The sequence below is a fragment of the Eufriesea mexicana genome, unplaced genomic scaffold, assembly GCF_001483705.2.
Source record: "Eufriesea mexicana isolate 0111107269 unplaced genomic scaffold, ASM148370v2 scaffold2234, whole genome shotgun sequence".
Taxonomy (NCBI): Eukaryota; Metazoa; Arthropoda; class Insecta; order Hymenoptera; family Apidae; genus Eufriesea; species Eufriesea mexicana.
The window spans coordinates 300,844-319,644 of record NW_016910327.1 but is presented as its reverse complement, the minus strand read 5'-3'; the positions used below and the strand labels follow the sequence as shown (position 1 = coordinate 319,644).

The 18,801-nt window shown below is 35.3% G+C and overlaps 1 protein-coding gene across 3 annotated transcripts in view; it reads right to left on the bottom strand.

The window, feature by feature from the left end:
* LOC108549876 (heat shock protein beta-1) overlaps positions 1-18,801 on the bottom strand; it is a 46,449-nt gene that overhangs the window by 1,899 nt on the left and 25,749 nt on the right. The gene's annotated exons all lie outside the window — the stretch shown is intronic.

The following is an 18,801-nucleotide window of genomic DNA, read 5'->3' as shown; positions in this document are numbered from 1 at the left end:
TTCCCTACTACGTGATTTAATACATTAATAAAATTCTAATCTAAATTCTACATAATTTTATCTCTTTGATTACTATATTATAAAAATATTGCTGATAATAATACATATATGAAAAATAACATGAACAGTGTGACCAAATGACTAGTTCCAAACTCCTGTTTTTGCAGCAAGTGAAAACATTTTGGCAAAGTCAATGTTGACTTTTAAAGATAGAAATATAATATCACATAGCTATTTATTTTCATCACACCACTTCAATTATTATCTGTCTCTGCTATATTTAGCTATACATTACAAGTCAGTAATTCTAGTGTGAATATAGAGTACAATATTTTTGGTACTGATGGAAGAGTGAGTGTGTAGAGAAAATGGTGTGAAGACCTGAATTGTATGTGTGTCCAAATATTTCTGAAAACAAATATACACACCACCCCAGTACAATTAATTCCTAAGAATAAAATCGCTGCCTTTTAACCATAAATTTATGATAATCTACAACCACAAATCCATGCGCATCGTAAATTTTGATTCTTGTCTTACATGAAAAACGTTTTTAGTAAATGTATAATATTAGATCAGCCAGTATATGTTTCCCAGGGAAATTCATCAATTTTCTTGCGCACATAGGCCAAGACAAGGCCAGGAATTCAGGTCGTCTGTTCGATTAAGTGTCTGTATTAATAAATCAGCTAGGGCAGACCCATTTCTGTGATCACGCGAGTTGCACACTAAAACCGACACTGCTTTGCTCGTGGTCAGTAGTAGATGCGATAACACAGAACATACGAGGGTGGTTTTGGCAGCATATTTTATTCGAATATGCACACTAGCAAATTTCTTATCCGCCCAGGATGAAGGGTGAACTATTTTTGTATCGCCTTTTGCATGATGATGATATCGATAAATCGAAAATTATTGTTAATATTGTATATGGTAACAAAGGACAAGCATCTTCTTAATGTCCTACATGCAGACTATGAGTAATTTCTTAAATAAATAAATAAATAAATTGCCAAGTTGGAAATTTGGGAAATAAGATGACTTATCGAAAAGTGCCATAAATCGATTGAATTAAAGTGGAAGCAAATAATGGAAGCAAATAAAGTTTGAAGTGGACAATTTAAAGATAAGCAGAATAAAGTGATTTTACTCTGGTGATAAAATAGGGAACAGATATGATATTTCTTTTTTGATTAATTAATAAATTCTAGTAAATTCGCTGACTCGGTAATACTTTTCTTTTAGTACCTGAAAAAGATGTGAAGTGATAGTGATGATACAAAAAAGTAACATTTGACTTATGTTATCAAATAAATAAATTAAAAGAAAAGAAAAAAGAAAATTGAAAAAATTAATTAAAGTGATAAATTAAATAAATTTGACTTTGTTTTTGGTTAACTTTTTAAGAACTGCAGCATTCTCTATTTTTGGACAAAATGTTTCCGTATGTGAATCATCCTCTGGAGCAAAAGGGGATGCACTTCCGGTCGTAGTAACATCTAACATACAATACGAAAAATATATACATCCTGTATCCAGTTTAAATATTTATTTCTGTTCATGTCTGAACGATCTCGTATTCTTAAAGATGGAAGAAAAATACATTTTCATTACCTAGTAATTATGTATTTTTCAATCTCTGACAGTTCCTTTTTCTATTATAGAATTATCATTTATAAATTCCTAATTTTCATACTTACCATTGTACAACAGACGTATCTTCTAAATGTTAGTAATTTCGAAAATTTTTCTTCCATTATACAAATAGCCACTCATTGCTTTTCAATTTAACCTTACTATTTTGTAACAGAAAGATATTCTATAATCCAGTAATAATATTATTTCTGTTATCAATTTGGGAAAAATTCTGTTTCTTATTATAATAAATAATAAATAGCCATAACAAATAAGGTAATTGGTATAACTAAATAATAATACTTATATTTTTATACCTATTACCAATTTTAAAACTTCCTTTTCCACATTGGACTTGTCTATCCAAAAGTAAACATTCATTTACTATCCAATAACATCATACTTTTTAACCACACTCTTCAAATTCTTCCTTATTCTCTTCTGATTGTATCATATTGTCATCTACAGATTTTCAACTTGACCAATTTCACTGTACGATACAAAAATAGCAAGTTCATAAATATCATTTGTAAAATTCGGGTGTTTATGGTTCCCCTGCTGAATAATTTACGGGGTTCCCTCTATACGGCGCGCGTGTAGCTCTACCGGAGAAGGAAAGGGCAAGTATAATATGAAGCTAGGACGAAAGATGGAGCGCGTGTACCTATTATACGAACGTATTCAGAAAGTAGGTTATGGAGGGGGGGACGACTATAAACCTGAAACGCGAGGATGTTTTACGAGTCTCATTGGCCGGAACTGCTATCAGTCTGACTGGCGATAAAACGAAGATGGCAAGTGAGGGGTGGAAGAAAGGAATCGAGGGAGAAATAATAAGCGTAGAAAAATGACGGCTAAAGGGCGCCACGAATTCGGCCTCGATATCTAAACGAATCTTCGAATCAATATACACGAAACAGCTCGTTCCTTTTCAGTTCTTTATTCGACGTTATATTCTTTTTGTCATCTGCAGATCATTACATAGTAAGTAATTTATTGCAATGTTATAACTTTCAATTGTAGGTTATAGTCTGAAAATATTTAATATCTAATTTCAGATAAGTATATTATTGAACATCTTCATTATTGATTTACCTTTTATTGCTTATACTATATGCTAATGAGTAACTTTTATAAAAATATTTATTTCCATACATTGTAAATGTTTATATAAATAAATAAATTCATACTACTCTTCTTTACGAATTACTATCTGTAAATAAATTTAATAACTATCATTTCTAAAACTGAAGTATTAAAAATAAAATTCTAAGAATAAAGATCAATCGCATGTCATTACGCACCGACACAGATACGTTATTATTTGCATTTTCTCTTTGATCTGTTTTATCGCGTTCGTTAATAACATATAAACATCGTAAATTTTGTCGAATGTAATCTAGTTTTATAGCACCGAAAATTATCCCTGACAAAACGATAGATGCATCAATGAAAGTTACACACGAATAAATAAAGATACATTCGTCATAACAGACGTTTCTAGATCACCAAGAGTATTATACACATAGCAATATAGGATTGCTAATCTAGCTCCATCTGTTGTACAGCTACTGCATCATCTTGGTTCAGTATCCGCAAAATGATTTACTCCGAAGGATATGGATATCTACCTTATCAATTGATAAGGTATATACACTACATGTTATACATATATAAGGTATAATACTACATATATTAAAATATATCCTTCTAATGCGTTCTTTGTTTCTTTCTAGGATCATAAATAAGCATTCGAACATTTTTGTTAGTAACCACATTTTAAAGCCGAATTCATAACTAACAAAGGGACATAAGCAAATATGAATGAATGGAAACGAACAGAACAAACGAAATACACACAGCCAAGGCCTAACTGTTTCTATTCATTGTTCTTTTCATTCAGCAAAGGAGTGAATGCAATTCTAACATTCTTATACTTTTTCTTATCACAGATTTAACAAATTTTTTAAAGTATTTGTATTTTTTAATTTTAATCTCTTTATCAGGATATATTTCTATGAAAATCTTACTTGAAAATCTATTCCTACTTATACACGAACAAATATAGCAGACTACCCACAAAACATCAATTTTTCTAACGTGATCTTCCAATATTCACCGCCAGATGGATTCACCATACAACATGTTTCTCGAAAGTGCTCACTTACTACCCTAATCAATATCAATATTATCTTAAACTGCACCTTTAGTATGTCAGTACTTAAAGTAATGTATCTTATATGATAATATTATCAATGTAATATCATCTTTCTATCACCTAGTGTATAAAATATGTGAACAAAAATTACACATAAAATTTTTAAATTATTCACAATGAAGAATGTGTTACTGCAGATATAAGACTCTACTCTATCTGACAAAGTGATCACGTTTTATTGGATGTGAATAGTACAAATTTTGAAAGATTTATGAGTGTAATACCATTACAGCGCCGCATTTAACAAACTCTATAAAGGAGGAATATCTACCAAAGTGAATTGCAAGTTTTGTTGCATTAGGTTAGGTTAGGTTGCGAAGATCGAAAGGTTAGGAAAACACATTTTCCGTACTTCATCGATTACGAGAGTTGAAGGAGAAAAAGAGCAAGTTGTGTGATGCCACCTGTTACGATAACTCAAAGAGGGCACTTCTGCCAACTATTCGCGTTTGTAATGACCTCAACGTGGTTGCCAACGTTTCGCCATCGCTTTGGCTATCCTGCCAACGGTCGTCCAGTGATACCCGATATCCGCGTGTATAGTTACGGAATAATTTTCATCGATATTCAACGTTTTATTGCCTCTTTAACACGGGATGATGTATCATTCGATGAAACGTGTAGAGTAATGAGAGATATTAGGACTTGGGAAGATATGATTGAGGATCTGTTGACGGTGCCAATAAGCTGTTCTCCTGCTTGAGGGTTCAATGAAGTTTTAACGACTGCATGCAAAAATGAAAGAAGAAATATGGCGATTCCCTGTTGAAAAATATTTTTCTACAAATTTACAATACATTAATTTAATACAAATTTGTATTTTCGAGATATATTTTTAGAAAATAACTTCTAAATATTCTACATAAGTAATTAGTCACGGTTTTATTAGAAATATAATTTTATAAAATTGATGAAAAAAATTCTTTCACTATTTTCATTGAAAATAATAGTTTTTTTTTTTTAGATAAGCCTTTGGACTCTTTTTAACAAAATTATCGTTAATCACAGGTCATTCACGCATTATCGAACAATCGTCTGATCTTGGAACGTATTCCAAGTTTCCGGAACTTGCCAGGATCGCGTGATTCGTCACCGCCTTCGTTATTATTCGTCCCGTGTCGTGAATCGTTTTTAAGATACCATCGACTGACTCCGTTCGAATATACATGAGCATGGATTGTAGGCGAAATATTGAGGGAGAGGAGTGGGGGGACAAGTTGGTCTCTCGCGTGGGTTAGGGACTTTGGTGAAAAGGGGAAGCAACCCTGGAACTCGACCAATGAATGAAACAGGCGAAATATCGAACGAGTTTCTTAGGAAAGGGTCACCTGCCTCTACGTGACAAGCATCTTTATTTATTTTTTTATTTTTTTCTGCAGCATAGAATGATTTTGTTAATACTGGAATTGTCAAGCGAATTAAAATAATTAGCTTAAGACCCTTTGTATTTATATGATAATTATTGAAAATGTGCTATACTTTTTCTAAAATTAATATTCATTTTTATTAAATGAGAAATATAATTATTTACTTATTATTATTTTGATTACTTCCACTTTGTTATTAGTTATGTATAGTACATTTAGATTAATATTGCAGGTTGGTAGATCTAGTGTCAAAGGTCTCGGCCAGGATTATATAAGATCTATGACCATGATACTGACATCACGACTCGAGTATTCAGGATTTTGGAATGCCAAAGGATTTGGGAGTCAAAGTAGACGGATCTCTGAACATCCTTGGAATAGTGAAAAAATGTCAGCTCAGAATGTTAATATCCTGTTACCATCAGGATACTTGAACTATCCTATTTCGTTTTTAGAACTAGAAATGATCTCCTAATTTTCGAAAATTCAAAAAACAAATTTTCTAAAATAAAAATTATTCCGTTATTTCATAATATCCATAACGTGCAAGTAATCTAACCTAACTTTTTATAATACATATATAATTTACAAGTTAAGATATTTCTTTAAAAAAGTCTTATATTATAACTGTTGTTGCACCACAAGTTAAAAATCTCATAAAATCGTTGAATCGTTAAATTATCAAACTTTTAAAGAATTCCGAATGGCTCACGTGCTAAGAGAAAATGCGAGGGCTCTATCAGTACGTTCGCCCCTTCGAAAAGACAGCTCAACAGTATTTATAACGGATCATAAGATCGTATTACTCAAAATCAACGTTCCGTTCGCGTCGATTCGCAAAATCGGACAGCGACTAGCCGCTAGCTAATATGCTAGCAGACGCTATTAAAAATAGACATTGCATCATGTGGCCATCTAGAGTCGTGTAACCGCGTTCAAGCTGCGGCCATGCAAATATTGTGCCACGACAGGCCATTTCTTACGGGTTTTCGTATAAATGAATCTTATTAGCAGGTTACGTCACGATGCAGGAACCAATAGCAACTTCGTGTCATCGACGCATTTAGGTACCGTCGGAATACTCGAACGATTTTTATCTCGGGTATCGAGCAATTATCTTTGTCCAACATCCTTCTTCTTCGTACATCATCGATTTTTATAATAACGGAAGTCTGTTAGTAAGCGATGGCACGAAATAATATGAGCACAACTACGCTTGTGACTGCACCAAGTTCGTATACAAATGTTAATTGCAGGCTCTTGATTAGACGTGACAATACGAGGGGAGCGATTAAGAGTAATTATTATCCCTATTGTTAGAGAACACAATACTTCTGTCATGTACATAGCAATATGAAAAAGCCTGCTTTTAAAATTGATTATTTTTCAACAAATGTGACACTGATATATATTTTTACAGGATAGAGGAGAAGAAAGAATATTGATATTATAAATACTGTTCTAACAGGCTAATGCATCAGTTATATGGATAATAAAATTATAATTGAACGTAATATTTATAAGGTTGGTAGAGACGAGTAAGCACTTTCGAGAAACGTGTCATGCGAGTATCCCTCTAGCGACGAGTCTAGGAAGATTACTGGTACATTTACCTCCTAATTATTTTAGACTTTAATGAATGAAATTTGGTATAAAATTTGTTTGCATTTGGAGCTTGACATTTGCCAATATCTTACTCACTGGGAATTGGTTTTGAGACTGAATTTAATTTTACAATTAAATATTACTTCACAAGGATTATATTCATCTCCTGTTTATCACCGTACAACCCTCTAGCGGTATATTTTCGAACTACGTGTTCAACAATATTCAAGGGTAACGAAAGCGTACTTTATCGACCCGATTTTATTATCCTCGATTTATTATTAAAACGAAAATATTTCAAACGTCTGCATTTTTTTATTAATATTCGAAAATCAGAAATAAACTTCGATTCAGATAAAAATAAATATCACGTTGTTACAGTAACATAACTCCGTGTTTATAGGACAGTGTTCTTCGAAAGCTGTGGTCCTAAACAAGTTTCGCGGAAACTTTTACATCGACTTTCTCGGAATGAGTTTACTGCGATTCTTTTGCCTATCTCGATTACTTCAGCCACGACTTTGTTGACCCATTCTACAGTGAGTTTCAATGTTTCCGCTCGGATGGTAAGTACTCGGAATTCTTCTCGAACTTAAATCGTATATTTTTATTCGTGTCTTTATCGACTCGACAACCTGAAATCTTTTAGTTTTCCTCGAGTACTTTAACCATGAACATGGTTGTTAGAAAGCGGCTAATGCATACTTAAATGTATTTTTGCTGTTATTTGCATTGGTAATAGTTTGGTAATCTACATAATGCACCGCGATGGCCGACCTGAACGCAAGAGGAATTCTTGATCGACTGTTTACTGCACGATAGCATACTACCTCAATTAATTAATTTGCTATTAATTCTCTTATACAAGTCGATTGATTAATATACATTGAATTCTGATCGAAAAAACTAAGAAGCATATTAATTAGTAAAAATACAGCTATAGCATAAATGACCAAAACAGCGAAATTTCGAAAATTAAAAAGTGTCAGCATTTGCACAGATATTTTCGAAAGCATATACTTTGAGAAAATGTAAAAAAAAAAAAATCGATTTTTTTAAGCCGGTTTACAATAATACCGCCTTCAGTTAACACGATAAGAGGGAATTGGGGGAACTTGATACATGTATGCTGATAATAATGCAGATATGGATATAATGGCACTTGGACCCCTTTTAATATCGTATCCCTAAATCTAACTACACCCCTGCGTAAAAACACGCAACCGTCAAATAAACGCTGCCATACTCAAATTTGCGGGACCCCGCATTTTTCAATGCGTGTTAAAAAAAGAAAACTCTTCTGATATCGAATTTCTTGACATTTGAAATTTTTTAGGAATTTCAAGCCAAGTGTTTTAAATAGAAATGGGGTAAATTCTAATAACCGAACAAATACGAAGATAAATAAAATAAATTGAAAATCTTTAAAGAGTCTATTGAAAAATCAAAATCAAGGTACCCTAAGATGCATTAATATTCATTCAGAGATAATTTTAGAAATTAATTCCATATTTTCTGCATACTTCTAATAGTTTAACTTCAGTAAAAAATGGATGTTATATACGTATTGTAGAATTTCGATTAATTGAAATAATTCAATTAATTAAAGTATAAAAAATAATAAATATCAATAATAATGAATGCTTGGAAAGACGATAAATAAATAAGAATAGAGATTTAAATTCGTTCAAATTGCATTTAAATTGTCAAAGGTGCCTCATATGCACGCATAAGGGGACACGCATGGAGTATTTCAATAGGTTCGTCGGGAAAAAAACGCAGGTGCAGGATACGACCGCACCCAGTAACACCAGCAGGAACGAGAGCTCCGCGCTCACGAGCAAGGGTTGGGCGAGGCTGGCCGCGCTAATTGCATTACGCAAACGGCGTTAATGAGCCGCGTTTCGTCTCGGCTCTAGGCGGTGTCGAGGCTCCATGGCGCGTGTGCTCTCGTTCTTGCATCAGTTCAATCTGTCCGCACGTTCTCTGCTTGCCAACGAACCAAATAATCTGGCCTTAACCTTGCGAGCAGTCGAGGTGCGTCTACCGAATCGAACGCCGTCTGCGCATGCGCCGTTATGCAACCCGTCCGACGGGGATCGTATTTCACTGATCGAAGATGGTGTCGAGCGACGATTGAATGTCGATCGTGGAAATAATTTTTCGTCGCCCGATGGACACAACTCTTCTATATTACAATGTATCGATCATATCGATATATAAATATTCGACTTCAATTCACGAGGAATGGAAGCGAGCGAGTGAGACAGCGATAGAGAGCGCACGAGTTGTCAGCATAGGCGTAGACTCAGAATATTCACAACTCTTTCATATTACAATGAATCGATTATATTGATATATGAATATTATATATTATAATCGAACTGCACAGAAATAATTCTAACACTATACGTGACCTGCAATATCCTTCCCCCGCTCACAGACGAAAACTTTTTTAATCAAACTGGATCAACAAACCTCAATGTACGGGAGTCAATGGTATCCTTTGCAGCCTGCGAAAGGAGGAAGAGCGAATAGAAAAAGGGGCAAGGGTAAAGCGACCGTGGAATCGCGGTTTTCTGCGCCAATAAGAGCAACGGGAACCAGTCTGCTGCGGTTTCGAGGTTGCGAACTCTTTTCTCCCTTCATCTACAACCAGCTACGAATCAAAACGAAGAAAAGAAGAGGCGGAAGAAACGGGAGATGAAAGAGAAGAAGAAATAGAGGGCGCTACGGTGGAAGAGAGAGGAAAAAGCGCAAAGGACACGCGTGCAGCTACGTAAAAGGCAGGATACGCGTGTAAATGGAGCGTATTGCGATGATACGGCTGCCTACCTACAGGCGGAGAATCCGCTTGGGAACTCGAGCATTCGCCAGAAGGTGGCGAGCGTGAAAGCACCGGTCTCGACAGCGATTAACCAGCTCGCACGGAAACCGGGTATTAAAATAATTCCGTAATCGGAGATAAGTTGCCATACTCGTCTTTTTCCACCTTCTTCGCGGGCAGACACGGTATAACCTCGACTAGGTGATTAGCAGGGATGTACTTAGGGAACCCTACTTCGTAGCTTTCTCTCGTGAGGAAATATATATCGGAAAAGTTTTGTTGCAAAGTTGTTATAACTTGTTGCGATAGAGAAGTCGATCCGTTTCGATAGAACCAATAATTACACCTCGTGATGAGAAGAGAAAGCTAAGTTCGTGTAACTGCGCAGTTAAACCGAATCGATGGAGTCGTGGTACTTGCATATAGGTTATACAGTGGTTCTTAATAGCAACAACTTTTGTAATAAAAGATGAACAATATATATATACATATGAACAGTATAAATTCATTCTTCAATAATATTTAATTAAATAATTAATAATTTTTTCTCTTTAATTAATAATTTTTAATGTGTTTTCTATCGAGATTATTTCTTGCGTGAATTTTGGAACACCCATTGGTACTATAATGGAAATAATTAGGTATACTTTCTTAAAAAGGCCAGGTTCCAAATTTTCACTGTCTAAGAAATAAAAAGTCTGAAACTAGTCAATTTGAATGATCTAATAATCCCAAAATTAACAAATTATTTTTGCCCCTTCTTTCTACATACATAAGTAAATACATGAAAATTGGAAAAACAAACTCAGAGATCTTTGAGTTATTCCTGGACAGTCTCATCGACCGTGTTTATTCTAATGCCGATATTGCAAAATAAATATGCAAATAGCTGCATCTCATGTGTACCCGAGATCTTCGCGAGCGATAAACCTATTTGTAATTCGATTTACGATTATAAATGCATCTCGAGCTGTAATTTCATTATTGAAACCGATCCTATTACTTCGCAGCACGCCACGAAATCAATAGGTGTAAGATTCACCATCCTCAACAATGAACGATCATCAGAGAAAAGCCCCGCTAGACACGTTCTCGAGTTACTTCGTCTTAAGTTCTAAGAAAATTACAACGTTGCAGCCTCGCCCTTTGACATTCACCAAACCGATCGATCGTGTCGTTTGAGTGACGCTTTCGCCTTGGCAATACGTGAAGAGAGGTTCAGTATTTGCTATAGTCGTTTGCTCAGCCCATTCGGCTAACCTTAACCCTTCCACGAGTAAGATTATATCAGTAAAATTACAAAATAATTCAACGATATTCGCGATATTTAAGATAAACGTATATTGGAGATACGTGCCGCGGTGGCGCTAGTGAGTTAAGCGGTAGGTCGTCCTAAGACTGGCGAAACGCTTACTCGTGAAGAGGTTAAGCACGTTACACTGACCGCTAGGATTAAGTTAGTTGTACAATGAGTTAAGCTGATGTACAATGAGTACGTTTTCTAACGAATTAACGCGTTGGTAAATAAATTTACGAATCATTTCGATCATTGGATTACGAATTATTCAGTGGAAAATATTTCATATTTTTAGACAAACGTAATAGGCCTTAAGCCTTCGAAAAGACCTAATGACTAGAGTAAATACGGTCTGCATATGAAGATTAGTAAAATATATATGTATATCTAAAGGACATTTAAAAGATACTTGGAAAATACTCAATTAAAAATTTTAATTTAAACGTAGAGTAAAGATTACCGATTAGAGATATACAGATTGAAGATAATCTAGACTAAAGATCCTAGATTAATAGATTATATCATGTATACATGATATATATAAATGCTTTTAATTAAGATCAATGATTATGAAGTAGATTTTAACAAAATTTTTGATGAAAGGTACCTAACTCCAAGTTGTAATTTAAAGAGTAAAACATTGATCAGATTTATTATACCACAGGTCCCATCCACACTCAAAACCAAAATTATCAAAATTAATATTACTGTACTAAATATTATTCTACAGTTGACTCCATACCTACACCAGTGATACACCTTAAACAGAACAAAATTTCTACTCATCCACTCACTTTCCTAATCCCCTAAAATTTACAGAAAACCATCTGTAGTATCTACAAATAATCGTAGTGCACAGAGCAAACCGTGATCAATGGCCGTGCAACAGTGAGCAGGCAAATCGATAGAAGCCAAGCGGCAGAAGAGCGAGAAAACGTTTTCCGGCGTATCCGACGCTGCATCCGGTGTTCCTTGGCGCGTTCGCGATATCGATCGGGCTGCTAGCCGTAAAAGACCAAAAGCAGCGCGAAGCGGAGGAAAGCGAGCGAGGAGGTGAGCCGCAGGTAACCCTAGACCGAGGGAAACCTAGGGGAAATGGCCGCGCGGAGGGGAGACACCAATGGATGTGGCCGGTAACTCAACCCTGCCGTGGATCTAAGCTTTCCAACACGCGGATTGTCTTACTGGATCCGCGAGGATTACGCAAACCAACCGGCTGCAACGAGACTCGATTCAGAAGCGAACTGAGGTGTCGACAGATGATACATGTGATGGATCTTTAAGATTCCGGAAGTTAACCCTTTGCACTCTAGAGGTGACTCTCAGTCGCCATTTAATCAGATTCTAAAGATCATTGTTAATTAATATCTCCAATTTAAAATTGCCCAACGACGCGTGGAATATCGAGGCAAAATAATTCTAAGGTCTTACAATTAATTTACACTTCTTATTTACCGTTTTGAAAATATTATAATTTATTTAGTCTTCGAATTGCTATGTTTCTGTAACGAAAAGATCGCCGAGTGCAAAGGGTTAATTGTTTTCATCTTTTGATAATGATAAGTGACTTTATTTGGAAGCTATTTGTTTTTGGTTTTTCGTAACGATGGGTGGTTTGGTTGTATGTTGTTTGAGGTTAGGTTTTGGTTAGTAAACATGGAAGCCTAGTAGTAGAAATGGAGATTTAGATATGTAAGGTTAGGTTTGATACATCATGTATGTAATTGAAATTTCTGGCTTGATTAGAATGTAATACATGGTATCTTAGAAATATATACGTTATTAAAGACATTTTCATTGCAATAATTTTCGAATTAAATTTACTTTAATTCAATTTTTTACTTTAATTTTGAATTGAATTCGAATTCCAAATAATTGGAGTATAATATATTCTGATATATATGGATTGTCTGAAGAATACTTAAATAAAATAACTTCCTAATCAAATTTACAGGCTCAACTGAAATATATATATTTCATTTAGAACACCATATAGCTGATTGGAAGAACTTCAAAATTATATTCATTTACTTAATCAATAAAATATTAATCCTGTAAACATAGTAATGCTAGAAATTATTTCAAATACTTCTATTTGTTTCAAATTTAGAACGAATCAAAATGAAAAATTTCACGGCTTTAAAATTCTAACCTCTAAATTTCATTTCCTTCTTCTTCTCTCAGACATCTAACACTGTTATTCTTAGCTTCTGTGAGTCATGTAACTCGAGCAAAGCCAGTTTGTTCATTTTTACTTTTCCTATTTACACCAAGCAGGGAACAATTGTAGCATGTGTTAGTTCCATTAGAACAATTATCCCAGAGACTGCGAAAGCAAGGATGTGACAGTAATGGGCTCCACTATTTGTAACGTTCAGTTTGGACAATGTTATCTCGATGAAAGTTTTCTAAGATTTCTCTTCAACGAAATTCTCCAGTTTAATTACAGAGGTTAATGAAGTGGAAACGAAGAGACAATGAACATCGATCTCACTCATTAGTGATCTACCATTGTCTTATAAATCTTCAATACTTTTGGAGGTTATCGTGCAGAGTTATTTCTTCTGTGAACTTTCTCTTCAGTAAATGAACATATATATACCTACTCTCATATATAATACATATATATTCTCCAGATTGCTTTTTATATTATATACACATATATTTATATTTTAAATATTTTTTTTTAAAGGATGTCCCATGATATGCGCCATTTTTTAAAATAGTTTATATAATGAAGTTATTAATTTAATATCAATAAGATTAATAATTTGAATTAATTAACAAAATTTAATAATTTTAAGTTTATATATACATAGTAAGTATATATGTATTAAATCTTGCTTTAAATTATTAACTTTATTAAATATACTGTCTTAAAAAATGGTATATATCATGGATATTAAAAAAGTCGAATTTAGAAAATATTGTTAATCGATACGACCCTAATTACTATGCTAATACTTATTCTCACGATGAAAGGGGAAAATCGAGTTTCACGTTTAATCGTAACTCGTTGGAGAAGACTCGAGGAATCCAAAATTTCGAGCAACGACGTGTTGGAAAAATGCGAGTCATAGTGACTCAGGAACTAAATATAGCTATACAAATTTTTCGACGATGTTCCTGCCTCTGTCTCTCTCCATGGGCACCGCAACACGTGAAATGAGCGTCCGAACCGGGGAAGCTTTCGAAAGTCAATTAAAGTGTCGGCGTAACGCGAGACTCCTTTCCGGGCTGTCTAATGGCACACTCTCCTTGACCGAAAAAGGAGAGGCTGTGTTTTCTTAATAACTTCATTCGCGACCCAAATTTTCGATCGGTAAACCATAAAAGTCGAGATCGTGAAGTATTACTGGGCGCTGCACATTTTTGAAGTATGAGATTTTTGAAGTATGAGATTTTTGAAGTATGAGACTTTGCAGTACGAGGCCTTGCAGTATGACATTTTTAAAGTAAGTGACTTTGCAGCAGTATTTTATATTTATTTATTATTCATTATATTTATGAAATACGAAACCTTGTAGTAAGAGATTTGCGAAATATATCTAGGCTTCTATATACAGGGTGTCCGAAAAAAATGTATACACACTTTGCGTGATTATTTTAAATGGGTTGTACCTAGAAAAGAAAAAATAAATTAGAAAGAATAAGGTATGAAAGTGTGTATACGTTTTTTCTTAGGACACCTTATATAAACTTCGCACCATTTTGTGCGCGAAATGACGACAAAAATGGAAATAATTCACTAATATACACTGGTAACAAAAAAATACATATGGATATAATTCTCAAAATTTTTTTTAAATTATAGTCATACGTTTTTTTAAATTAAATATACTTCCTCAGTTACAAACAATTTTGTTTGTTTTATCTTGTAATTAAATTTATGCTATCCTAGTATTTTCCTAATAAAATTATTGAACTCATAATTCTATAAAATTTTCTGCAGCCCAGATATTTTTTATTTTCTTTTGCAAAGAGCTATTCACTTGCGACGATTTTTCATTGACAAATTTTGATTAGTATTGTCCAGGATTAATAAGAAGCGTTTCATTAACGAATAAGCCTAAGTGCCTAGAGTATATAATCACAGATACTGCGAAAATAGAATTACGTACTTTCTTCAAGCGTCAGTTTTTTTGTAATAAGCTTAAGCAAAGCCTCTCAGCATTTCTACTTTGCCTAACACTGTTAGCTGATTCTCTTCCGACCCAGGCTTTACTGCAACAATCCGATTTGAAGATTCCCACGGAACATATAGATCTAAAGTACATTGATTCAATTTTATAACCTTTAAAACGTACATTAAAATTGAAATAAGATGGTGCAGATTTCTAACAGAAAAGAAATTCGATAACAATTGTGAAAGCTGAGTTGTGAACACAGTAAAAGGATATTTAAATTAAAATAAAAAATAGAGGAAAAGAATTATATTACATTGAAAATTAGTGAATAAAAATTTGGAATTTTGTCTGAGAAAGAGAAAGAAAAATAAATAAATAGATAAATAAATTTATGAACATAATTAACAATATATTCGAATTTTTATGCACATATGCAACTTCCACGATATTTTAATGACCACTTATTCCAAGTTAATATTACAAATATTTTACCTTTGCAATTCGAATCACATTCGACACTTCATAATTTAACTACATTTCCTTAATTTTGCAATCAGTGGCATACCTGTATTAACATATCTTAATGCAAACGAATATATTTTGCGCGCGAAGACTGAAAGGATTGGAATGACACAGACCTAACACCCAACTCCTCTTCCTCGACAAACTGGCATACGATTAAAGATAACATTCATTATAAACACCGTTTAATTCCTTCCAATTTATAACACCTCGAAATAAAAATATTTTTAAACCACGAATTTACTCTTTGACCCCTTGGCGCCAAACGACGTTGCTGGCACGTCAATCCACGCGTTGGCATGGGAGAGGCACGAGGTGCCAGAGACTCGATCACTTGACGCCAAGGGGTTAAAATAACCAACCCCAAATTTTTCGATATTCCCTGAAAAACTTCCACGTACCCCTCTCATTCGCCAAATCGATTAGCTCCAAAAACTAGAACACAGGAAATTATTGAAGCCTAGAAAGTCAAGGAGCAATCGAGTAATCTGACACTAAGATTACAAAATAATAATAAAAATAATAATAAAAAATAATTCAAGAAGTAGACTCGATCACTTTGATTTCTGAGTAATAATGTTCGTACAATGCTCACTGAACACGAATTCCTCAGCAATAGTATACAGGTAACCCTCCTATAACACGGTAGATAGGTTCCTAGAAAATTCCGTGTTGTATGAGACCCAGAGCCAGTACAAAAAGGGGGGTTACGTTTCGAAAACTTACTAAAAAATTTCTTTTCTAATTCTACATAAACAACTTAATTTTTATTAAAAATATAAATGTATGTGCAACACAGAACAAATAAGAAAGAAAAATATTATTTTAATTTAACGTAAATTTAATTTAATAAATTTCTTCGTCGTCACTGCTCATGTAGAAGTACAGTGTTTCGCAATTTTCTTATCGTATTTTCTCAGAGCGAAACCGTGTTATAGGATGCCGTGTTCTAGGAGGATTCCCGCAATTTGTGAATCGTGTTATAGTGAAACCGTGTTATAGGATGCCGCGTTGTAGGAGGGTTACCTGTACATGCAGCTCTACTAGCCCCAACTCTGATCCTAAACATGCCCACAGAGACACCTCTATTATCAACCATAGTTTATGCCCAACCAAGAACAACGTTCGAGTATTCTAGCATGAAAGGTCTCATGGACACCAAAAGGTCTCATGGATTCCAGTCGTAGGAAATATCGCCTCTGTCATCACACAATTGACCCACCCCACAAATATGAGAGATCGAAATCGAGCAGACATGGAGAAGCACGGAACATCGATCTATTCTTCCAGGCAGGCGACCCAGTTGCCTGAAACGGGCAAACGAACGGACGTGTTTCGCAATGGTTTCGTCGAAGTGGCAGCACCGTCGCGTTGCTCGTTTAAATAAAACCGCTGAGAAGAAACCGGTCCCTGCTCCTATTTACCGACCCGTGCTTTATCGAGCAAGCATGACGTCACCGTGGTGCACAATGAGCGGAGATCGCATTCCCCGCTCGGTCTGTTGCTCATCCTTCGGAACGCGTCCTTGGAACAGCCCTTTAAGGACCGTGATACGCGACCAGCGGCGACCTGGATTCGCGGAGGACCTTGACCACGATAAAACCGCGGTCAACCTGTTTCGAGCCGGTGTTTTAAAATTCTCCCCTCGTGCTGGACCGGTTAAGGAGGATCGCGCCGATTCATGATCGTTACCGAAAAAAGAGTCTGCGCTCGAGAGACGCGTAATGGGGCAAGATCGTGAGGTGCTCCAGGTGCCTGGTTATGCAATGCAACGGTTGGATGGGTTGGACGTGGGTTTCGTAGGAGGATTAGGGTCCTTCGTGTTGGTGTCACAGGAGAGTGAGCATGAATGCTACGCTTAGATCTTCGCTTATCTTCATACTAAATAGGTACCGGTAGAGGTGAGATTGAGGAAGATGGTGTTGATTCATGATCGTGATCCAAGAGAAGAATCGTTGGAGAGACTGGGTAGTACGCTAGGTGATTGGCTTATGCAACAGACTCAGTGGATTGGAACAGAGGTTCGGTTGGACGTGAATTTCGCGTGAGAATTAGGGTTCTTGGTACAACTGACGAGGGAGTGAGTATGAATGATACGTTTCGAGATTATATATATCAAATAGGTACTGGTAGAAGCGAGATTAACACTAGAACTGCCAACCCAATGAAAATGACTGGTCCCAGAATTTTCATTTTTGCAATCACCGAACACATACACCTGCTTTAAGAATAAAATTGGTATCAACTTCATATTAAGAAAGAACTGTAACCGATATATTCACTCGTATTCATCGTACCGTTGAAATTACCATAATCTGTGCACGTTGTAGTTAGGTGCCCACTAAAAATCGGTAGTTCTAGTGTTAAGAACGATTCTGTCAATTCATGATGGTTACCAACGAGAAAACAATGTTGGAGACACGTAATGAGGCAAAATCGTGAGATACTCCAAGTGTCTGGTTATGCAATGGAGCAGTTGGATGGGCTGAGCGTGGGTTCTGTGGCAGAGTTAGGGCTCTTGGTATTTGGTGAGAGTTCGAATAGGTACTGGTAGGGGTGAGATCAAGGAAGATGGCGTCAGTTCATGATGGTTGATCAGAAGAAGAAAGGGAATCACGTAATGAGGCAAGATCGTATTGTACTTCAGGTGATTGGCATGCGCAATAGAATGATTGGATGGGTTTGACGTGGGACAATTACGGTTCTTAATATTCGACGAAAGTCTGACTAGGTATACTATATTTAGAGATTCTTAGATAGAAAAAACCTGTCAATGAGCTTGCAATTAGGCATCTGACAATTGTGAATAGCTCTTTGTTTGGGTCTAATGACAATTAGGTCTAACGAGTGGTCTCGTTGGGCCAAGAACAAGTGCATAATCGAAGAATAAACTTGAATGGTTGAAAAGAGCTAACCCAACTGCTTTGGGAGCTAAGTAGAGGTAGCAGAAGAATACTCCTTTGTAGGCACCATAAACTCCATCCTGTGAGTATCCTATTACTCCAGCTTCCCTTCTACAATTTCCACAAATAAATTTTAACCAAGAGTTTATCTTCAAAGCAGACATTTCACGATGCAATGATGCATTAAACTATGCGAGATTAAATATAGGAAGAAATTTGTCACGGAAGTTTTAAATAACAGAGTCGCCTTCCTTCATTATATCTTCATTAAACGTACTGTCTCCCTTCTTGCGGAAGAGC